We start from the raw sequence: 11,110 nt of genomic DNA on the forward strand, positions 1-11,110 counted from the left end.
GATCAAAATAGGTTTTTAGAAATAAAGTAAATTAAATTAAATATGTTGATTAATTAAGTATAGTTTCTGTGAATAAATTATATAAAACCTTATGTTAATACTTCTTGATAGTTTTTCACCTATAATAATTGTTCTTTCATATTTTAGTAAGATATGCTACACTTGTGTGCATGTGCTAAATTTTGATTAATTAGACACATAAGAAAGTATCAAAGATAAGAGACAATAATATTTATCGCTCTAATTAAAGCTAGATAGTGATCAACTTTGTATTGTGTTTTGCTAGTAGTTATTACTACCTACAAGAAGACATTAATATAAACGCTAACAATGAGCTAAATGGCAAGGAAATAAGGACCAATATATATAATTCCAAGGGGATACAATCCAATATTAATATTTGTCTATATATTAATTAAATATTTGTAAAGACAATGACAAGTTGACAAAGTTCTAGGTGAAAAATTCAAGTATATTCAGCTAATAATTAAAGTTCCCATGATCATATCATTAAAGGCCGATATAAATCATTAGGATACCCATCATCATGTATCTCAAGTTAATTTTTTTGTTGTTGGATTAAGTACTTATTATTATAAAAATTATAGTTATTAATAAGCTAAATCGTCACTATAAGATATCGCTTTTTTGTGATGTTTTTTTTTTCCGATTTAAATTTCCTCCCAAAATTTCAAAATTGTATCTAAAATAGAAAATTGCACTCATTATAAATGCCATGTATCAAAATATTAAGCTCACCAAATTTTATAAGTAACTAGTTAATTCATTTATTCTCTTAAGTAAGTATTAATGTCCGAATTTCGTTAATACATGCAACAATTCATTAGTTAACGATAAATTTTTGGTTTAATTACTCTGTTGGTTCTTATAGTTTCGTGAAATTTTTAATTAGGTCCTTATACTTTTTTTTCTTTTTAATTGGGTCCCTTCACTAATTTTTTTTTTCAATTAAATCCTTCTTAGTAGTAATTACCTTAATTTTATAGAGATCTAACTAAAAAAAAAAGAATTGGTATAGTGACCTAAATAAAAGAAAAAAAAAGTGTAGGGACCTAATTAAAAAAAAAAAATTGGTGCAATGATTCAATTAAAAGAAAAAAAGTATAGAGACCTAATTGAAAATTTTGCGAAACTATAGGAATCAATAAAGTAATTAAACATAAATTTTTTAATAAAAGTCAGATCTATAACAGATTAGTTTGCCAAGTTAAAAAATACTGTGAGAAACAATTAACAATGTTAACATTAAACTTACATCTGGTTATTTTTTGAAGGAAAATCTACTTTATTGGGATGATATTTAATTGGTGCTTTTTCTTTTCTGGTGAAACCCAATAATGGCATATTTTTATCTTTTGCTTTACTAGCTGTATGCAAACTTGAAATAGGTGATAAAACTGTTAGGGAAGAATCTTAAAAATATTGATTATGTTCTTGTTCATATATATTAAAATGTTTAAATTTAAATTACTAAGATAAAACCATACAAAAAGATTTACCATGGTGAGCATAATAATAGTTATGGTGCATTCTTGAGGCGAGGCGGAATCACTTTAATTATTTCTTACTTAATTATGAGAATATTGTTTCTGTATTTGTTCCTTTGACAATCTTGTGGATTGATTTTTGACTCGGATCATCGTTGCCATGCACAAAAGGTTACATTCTTTAATTAGTCATAATTTTGTTATGAGATTTATTATGCAAGCTGAATATTGTAGTTTCAACTTTATAATTTTCAAAAACAATTAATTATTGTATTTTTTATTGTGAAAAATTAATAAAAATTTGTTTAAAAATGGATTTACCAGCTGCTAAAAAGGGCACTGAAGACTTTGATTTTTATGTTGAATAGAACTTGAGGATAAGAGTCTTACGTATCCAATTCAATAGCTCCTCTAAAAAAATGATGATGGTAATTTTGAGCTGATTCTTATGAAAAGTTAGGAACAGGTTCATCTTTAATGATAACGTATCAACTAGTGTGGAATAGATAATGGCGTCGACTTTGAAGCTGCAGAAGGAGTTTCAACAAATTCCCAATTTCTAATTGATGAACACTTTACTCTTTTATTAGATTATTATATGATGTTACATCTATAGTAAAGCGTTAGGAGTCTTTCGTTTCTTTTGTTTATTTCATATATAAACGCCTATATTTCTTTGCTTTCATGAATGAAATTATCTAACTTTAAAAAAAAAAAAAAGACCGAACATTGTAACATTTTTTATAATTTATTATTAAAATATCACTAAAAATGAAGAAGAAGGCATCAGCTATCATCAAATTGGATTTCCAGAAAGCCTATGATAGAGTCAAATGGAATTTTGTTGACATTGTGCTAGAAAAGATGAGGTTCGGTAGAAGATGGAGGGCATGGATTACAGAGTGCATTAGATCAGCTTCTATATCTGTGATGGTTAATGGGGCTCCTTCCAAGCCGTTCAAGATGGAAAGAGAGCTTCGACAAGGCGACCCGTTATCACCTTTTCTTTTCGTCCTCGTTGTAGATGTGCTGAACAGGATGATAAGTGAGGCGGTAAGAAACAGAAGGATAGCTCCTCTATTAGTAGGCAGGGACAATGTAGAACTATCTCACCTCCAGTTTGCTGATGATACCATCTTGTTCTGCCCACCAGAGGAAGAGACAGTCAGAAACTACAAGAGATTTCTGAGGTGTTTTGAGGTCATGTCGGAATTGAGTATCAACTTCGACAAGTCTAGTTTGATACCAGTAAATTGCAGTCAGGAGTGGGCCAATCAAATGTGCAGGTTGTTAGGATGTCAGGCGGCAAATCTACCAGTAAAATATTTGGGAATTAATCTAGGTGCGAACCCCAGGCTGGTAAAAACGTGGAAGCCAGTAATAGATAAGGTGGAGGAAAAACTAAGTTTGTGGAAAGCAAAGGTACTAAGCAAAGCCGGAAAGCTGGATAGTCTGCCTACGTACTATTTGAGCTTGTATAAAATGCCAGTTACGGTGGCCAAAAAAAAATCTCATTGCAAAGAAGATTCTTTTGGGGGAAGGACGACGAACGACCTGGATTGACTCTTGTAAAATGGGAGATGATACAGGCACCAAAGAAACTAGGGGGACTAGGTGTGGGAGATGCGATGATTCATAACACCGCATTGTTGTTTAAATGGTGGTGGAGATTCTCTAAAGAAGAGTGTCCTCTATGGAAAAAGGTTGTGTGCTCATGCAATAATCTAAACCCTGGGGCAGCTATTGTCTACTCAAGTTATACCAGCAAAAGGGGGTCCGTAGAGGGATATTTGTAACTTGCAAATCAAGGAGCAACATGTAAGACAGAAGATGATTGACGGGTTGGCTATGGAAGTAGGCGATGGCAGACTAACCAGATTTTGGGAAGATACATGGCTACAGTCGGGGAAGTTGAATGACTCATTTTCAAGACTCTACTTGATTTCAGATAATAAGGGATCCGTGATTGGGGAGTGTGGATTTTGGAATGGGATAGAGTGGGTTTGGAATTTCCATTGGAGAAGGAAACTCCGACAATGGGAGACCGACAGCTTGAACCAAATGCTTGAGACCTTGCAAGCTGTGAGACTGCTAGCAGACACACAAGATAGAGTGGTGTGGAAATTTGATAAGGAAGGCGTTTATACTACCAACTCTTTTGTGCAGGCTTTGCAGGTACAGACATTGACGGATGATGTACTCAACTATAAGTTCACAAATGGAATATGGAAAGAAATTGTTCCACCGCGGGTAGAGTTGTTTACTTGGTTTGCACTTGTAGGCCGAGTGAATACAAAAGATCGCTTGAGCAAATTAGGCATCATTGAACAAAGTGATAACATATGTGTTATGTGTAGTAAGGAAATTGAAACTGTCCAACATCTGTTTGTTACGTGTGAATTTGCTTGGCAGGTGTGGTGCGCATGGATAAGTCATGTGGGTCTTGCTTGGAGCTCCCTAGGTTCCATAAAAGAACATTTTGAGAGCTGGAGGACGATAAATTTGAGAAAAGATGTGCGAAAAACATGACTAGTGGATTTCTTCTCAGTTATATGGAACATCTGGTTATGTAGGAATGATGTGATCTTTCAAAATAAAGCAGCGACAGTGGTGGATTGTGTTGTTAAGACATTTTGTTATTATAGAGAGTGGTGCAAAAGGTAACCCATGTTGTTGATGGCTATGCCAAAGATAATATTGGAGTTGCAAAACTGTCCTTTTAGTTCTTGTATGCTCCACTAAATGTGTTGAGCTCTCTTTTCTTTCAAAAAAAATATCACTATTTTAAAATTAATTATTTAAATATTACCGTTTTTATATCATTAGAAACAAGTATAATTAAAAAATAAAGAAAAAGACAAATAGGTCTCTAACCTTTTGTCCCGCGGACATTTTTGTCCCTAACCATTGAAAAATACTTTTAAGTCTCTGACCTTCACAAAACTTGGACGGATCAGTCCCTCCGTCCAAATGCCTTCATCAGGGACTGATCCGTCCAAATGCCTTCGTCAGGGACTGATTCGTCTAAGTTTTGTGAAGGTCAAGGACTTAAAAGTATTTTTCAATGGTCAGAGACGAAAATGTCCGCAGGACAAAAGGTCAGGACCTATTTGTCATTTTCTCTTAAAAATAAAATATCAAGTCAATTATCATTGCAATAAAAGAGTGTTATCTGAATAATTAATAAAAAAGTATAATATTTTTAATAATAAATTAAAAAAAAGTGACATTAAAAAAAGGCCGTTGATGCAAGTTTTTCAACCAGGTAAATTGGGCAGGGATCGGAGTCATTCATAACAATTTGGGCTTATGAATTAAGCCTTGAACTCCTAATTGGGCTCAGAGAAATAGACATGTAATTTTCAAATCTAATGACAAATGTTGTCCCAAAAAAAAAATCTAATGACAAATAGGTACTTCACTTAACAAATATGCGATATTTGCTCTTAATTCTTAAATATATAATAATGTTATTAATTAATTCTGGGTAAGAGGTCGTCATGCTCATTAGCCAACTTCATTTATATTATTCATATTTTTAGGAGAAGTAATTTAATATTAAATAATGAAGTCAAAATGATCCTGGCTTCATGCACTAAAATTTGGAGAGCATTGATTTAGAGTAGTTGTTTTCATCCAAAATGCCATATATATTTACTAAGGATGATGAAGAAAAATTAAACTTTATGCGAATTGAAGGTTACGCCTTCACTATATAGAATTTTGCTGACTATACAAATTTATGAGTTGTCTAGTAATATACATATTTTGATTCACTACTAGAAAACTAATTATTATAGACGGATATTTTCGACGGATTTTATCCCACGGAAATACAGATGGAATTTCAGAAAAAAATTTTGTCGGAAAAAAAAATGAATTAGCATAAATTACAGACAGAAAACAGAATCTGTCGATAATTCTGTCGGTAAACTTAATTTTTTTTTGTGAAAAATGATTACAGACGGATAATTAAATAGACAAAAGGCTGCATTTTATTAAATTATTACAGACGGAAAATTCGTCTGTAATTTAAATTTTTCGTCGGAAATATTGAGCTAACCCTAATTTTATCACCACCCTATCGAGCTCCATTCACACTCCTAACCTATGAACTCATTTTCACCCTCATCCCTCTTCAAAGTTGTCGTCAAACTCTTCTCCTCCGGTAGAAGGTGCTGTCGCCGCCAGCGGGGACAGACCGTGGGTGCCTTCGTCATCTGGGGAAGCTCTACTCGGCCCTCTTCGCATCGTTCCTCCTCTCCTCGCCATTGAACGAAGTTTTGAGTTGAGCTCGTGGCATTGCCATCGGGAAGGGTTCCTCCCCTCCTCGCCGTGCGTTGTTTCTGATTCACTGCTCCTCGCCGTTTTTTGCTGTTGTCCCTTCTCTTCTCTGATTTTAGGTAACTCTGTCTCAAACTCTCATCGCGAGCTCACTCTGTCTCACACTCTCCGAGCTCACTTTATCAATCTTACTCTCACAACTTTTGCAACCATCTATTCAGTTTAGTTGAGGTGAGATTCATTCATCGTGGCTTCCACTTTTATCTTGAGATCACTGATTTTCTCTGAGTTTCTGCTTCAAGTATAGGACAAGTAAGCAATTTAGCCAAATGATGTCAGATATCCGTGAGGGTGTGGATACAACCCACGAATGGCTAATTCCTGCTTACAAAAAGGTGCTGGAAAGGTACTGAAAACAGATGAGAAATGAAAAAATATAAGGAAAAAAGCAAGGGAGAATCGAGCGTTACTCTTAGGTGGTTCTGTCCATTGCGGTGGTTCTATACCATTGAGCTCAACTATAGAGAGGATGGTAACATAATTTAAGTGGCTTTAGATCTTATTTAATAGACATATATTTATGTAAATTTTTTCTTATTTTGTGTTTTATGTGGAACAGAAGAAGCAGTTGGACCGTACACCAACCCACAAGGAGGTCTTCAAAGAAACCCACACACTTAAAAGTGACAAGTCTAAATGGGTGGACAAGCACTCACAAGACACTCATGTGAGATATAGCATAAATGTTAAATTAATGTACATGTTGCCACTTGAATATTTATATACACACATGCATGTATATATTTGAGTTAAAATATTTACAATTTTGTTGTCTGAAGCTAAAATTGCAATGTCCCACATGTTCTGATACTTAATTTTTCTCCCTTTGGTCATTGATGATCTGCTACTTTACTTGCAAGATAGCCCAGTTACTTTGCATTCAAACATTTGCAAAATTATTTTCCGTTTCTTCCCGCTGCAGTCATGAGGGAAAGTGTCATTACTAGAGCTTTCTGCCATCACTGATTTTGGAATGTACTGCATTACTTGTTGTATCAGTTGGAATGTACTGCATTTACTTGTTGCATTAGTTGGATATGGTGGACGGTGGAAAACTGGTGCTGGGACATTAACATTGCATTTGGGGTTGGTTGGAATCTATTGCATCCCTACTGTAATGTTCATCTTTGTGATTTTGGTCATCAAGAATTATATTTGGAGTCTCAATATTGGACATAATGCACAATCATGTACTTATGAAGATGGTTATAATAATTTGTCTAGAGTATGAAAACTGGAGGAACAAGCACTGTACTTCATGTAATATGGTTTATCATTATATCAAGGCCATTAATCCCATTATGGCCTTATAAATGTGCATAAATAATTAAATATACACAAATAAAATAAGATGTATGTCACTTAGATTATTCATTTATGATGGATGATTATTTCAAATATACAGATTTGTTACTTAAAAACAAAATGACCGAATAAAAATTAGGAAGAGTATTAGAAAGTATTATGGAGATGCAAGACATTAGAGCTAATCAACTTCACCTATTGAATATGTAGTTATTAAAAGTATGCTATATATTGTGTACTATATTGTTTGAAACTTGATTTATATAATTGATATAATCATTGTGCAACAGGAGAAGTTTATAAAAAAGTTGGCAGAAGTTCAGGCTCAACATGCCGAGGCTCAAGCACAGGGAATGGAGCTATCACCAATTGATGAAGACTTGATTTAAGAGGAAATGTGTGGTGAGAAAAAGAAGAATTGAGTTTATGGAAAATGGTCATTATTTTATAGCTCTATCAAGTCTGGAACCACTTCTGCTAATTCTGTATCTGGAAGAGTACATAGAAATCAAAATTCTGTTCCTGATTTGCGAGAACAAATTCATAATCTCAATGAAGAGCTTTTTCAGCGTGTTACTCAACAAACAGATGAGCGTATTAGTAAGTTGTTAGATACACGCTTGGCTCATATGGAAAAGACTCAAAAGAAGTTAGAAAAGTTGGAACGGGCAATTGGAAAGGCCAAGAAGGAAAAGCTGAAACAGAAGAGATGGAATGAGGCTTATGTTAGCTATTATGAGAAGGTTAGAGCGTCAAGTAGTTCTAGTGCAGTTCCACTACCACCGCCACCCTCAATGTCTTCGGATGAGGACTATGATGATGATGAGGATGAAGATGACACTGAAGACTATAGCTGATAGTTTTAGTATGGTTGAACAATATACTAGGAATTATAGTTGATGATCAATACACTTTGTTTATGTTTTGAATTATATTGACTTGCTTGTTTATAGTACTTTTCTTTTAGTTTGATAATACGATGAATTTGTTTATTTTTTGAAATATTATAAATATTTGAATACAAATTAGATAAAAATTTGTATTAAATTTATATTTATTTTGTATGAAAATAAGTTTATTTTGTAATTGGAAAAATAAAAAATTCTATTTTACCTTACTGATGGATTTACAGACGGATTTTCTGTCTGTAATCAGAATGTGAGATGATTTTCCAAGGTTCAAATTACAGACAAAAAATCTGTCAGAAAATTTGTCTGTAATTACAGACGAAAAATCCGTCTGAAAATCCGTCGGTAATTACAGACGGAAAATTCGTCGAAAAATCCGTTTGTAATTACAGACGGAAAATCCGTCGGAAAGTTCGTCGTCTTCGGGAAATGGATGGAGAATTTATAGAGGGAAAATCTGTCGGTAACTGGTAAAAATCCGTCAGTAATTTTCCGACGGAAAAAAATTCGTCGGTAAATAATTTCCGATGAGACTTTTACAGAGGGACAAAATCCGTCGGTAACCAAAAATCCGTCTATAATAAAGACTAAATCTATCTATAAATCTGTCTGTATTAATCCATTTTTTAGTTGTGATTTAGTTATAAAAATTATATTCTTTTCTAATATGAAATTATGCCTTTTGGTTAAATTTGTAATTTTATGTTATTCACATTAATTATTTAATATTTTCTTTCTATTACTATCTTATAGTAATGCCACTTAATCATATACTATTTTTTTGTTTTCCCTTTTATATTATAATCCAATTAATATCAATAATTTATTTATTTGTTTGTTTCTGTGACAAAACGTATGTATGTTTTTCATTAACTAACGTAAATAATAAAAAAAAGAAAAATCTTTTGTAAACAAAACTTCATATGAAAATATTGTATAACACTATAACAATCTCGGCAGATAACGACGGCAGTTTAGTGGCAGTTGTAGAAATTTACTACTAGATGAAAAATAGCGGTGGTTAATACAACAGTTAGTCGTGGAGTTGCTATTCGTTTCAAATTTAGCGGCAGTTATGTTTAACCGCTGCTAAATATAACAAAATGCAAGAAATAATTGTTGAGCCAGAATTTATTTTTAGCGGCAGTTTTATTCCAACTGCTGTCAAATTTACTTAATTCCTCACTCTCATATTTGGATATAGTCTATTTTTAAAAATCAACATAACATAAACTACTTTAGTTCTCACTAGTTTCAACAATGTTATTACACAAAAATATTGTCTTTCACAAATATAGAAATTTTTTATTGGTAAATAAATTGAGTTTGTCCGTCTTTTAATTTTCGATATATTCTAATTAGTTAATTTTGAGCAATATACTTGAGTCACTGTTACCTAAACCGTAACACTATTTTTGGATTTGTTGTATATAAAAAAATTAATCACTTTAAAAATATAGAAAATTTTCAATCATGAGAACATATTTACAAATTAGATTTTTCCGTTTACTATAAGATTTTATAAGTTTGCATTCAAGCATAAATGTAAAAGAAATATGTAAGAAATGTATCAGTTAATGCTAATTTTAATCGAGCATAAATTAAACTAAGGCTTCTTTGAAAATATACCTTATTCAACATGAATCTTGAATTTCAAAAAGTAGTCACATATGTAATACTGCAACAAAAACCATTAAACTAAGGGGAATCGATAAAATACAAGGTCAAAATTTTTCTTCAACATCGTATTGACCTGGGCAAAAATACTCTGTCATGAATCTATGGCTTTCACGTGTTACAGAATCTGATATTTCATCTCCAAACCATGGCATTTTGTTTAAATCGAAGCCCCTATTTGTAACATGTACATGATCTTGTATTTGCTGATCATCCAAAGTTTCATTGTCTTCTTCCGGAACCCTTTTAAAATCAGACTGCATGGAGATGTCAATTTTAACAGAGAAGATTTCATCTAAATTTTCTTCTAAATCAGTCTTTGTCCCATCTAGACTGTCATTAACTACTTCGCCTGAATATTCAGGTAACATTAAAAATATCAACATCATACAACAATATAAGGCTACTGAAAAGAAATTCTAAACTCCTAATTCGTCAGATATTAATTTAGTAAAAACATGGTATGTTAATATCACAAGAAATTTTTAGAACAAAACAAAAATAAACAACAATTACCATCTCCCTTATTAATACTTTGGGCATATCTCTTAGAAAGAAGATATGTAATGTACACTTTTATATACTTCATTTCCTCCTGTGATGCAATATCCAACTCAATAACATGGTTGTTTAATTTCTGAAGCGCGCCTACATAATAGCAGATATAGTTCATGGTTTTTTTTTGTAAAATACGCTATTTATAAACAATGAAATTTCTGTATTAGAAATCTATTCTTTTACCTTCAATTCAAATAAACTATTTAAATGGAAAAAAAATTACTTTTAGCGGCGGTTATTATCGAATGCTGCAAAATCCAATTTTTTTAACTAAAATAAATGATAACCGTTGCGAAAAGAATCTCAAATCAGTCCTGGAAATCAGCAGCGGTTCCTAACCGTCGCAGAACATTTTCGTCGCTACCATGTTTGGTAGCGGTTATTCCAACGAAAAAAAAAACTAAAGATTTACCAGCGCCTTTAATTTCAGCGATCACTCAACCGTTGCTGTATGTTTAGCGACGGCCAAAAAACCGCCACAATTCGAACTTTTAACTGCCATGTTTACTTTTAAATCCGAACTTCGATAATAATAAATAATATTGTTTAAGATGGAAAGAGTCATAAAAAGAAAATCAGTAATTAAGAGAGAAAAACTAACAAGGAAATAATTAATTTGGATAACATGAAATTATTACAAATTTAACCAAAAAGTGTAATTTAATATAACAATATTCGGATCACAATAAAAAATCAGTCTAAAACAATTCAGAAATTATCATATTTTACCTTTCTTAGTTACAATTTATCTTATTTTATATTTTTTAGTTATTATTAAAATATTTAAATAATATTAAATATAATAATAGT

This window comes from Arachis ipaensis, chromosome B06 (assembly GCF_000816755.2).
Source record: "Arachis ipaensis cultivar K30076 chromosome B06, Araip1.1, whole genome shotgun sequence".
NCBI classification, from domain to species: Eukaryota; Viridiplantae; Streptophyta; class Magnoliopsida; order Fabales; family Fabaceae; genus Arachis; species Arachis ipaensis.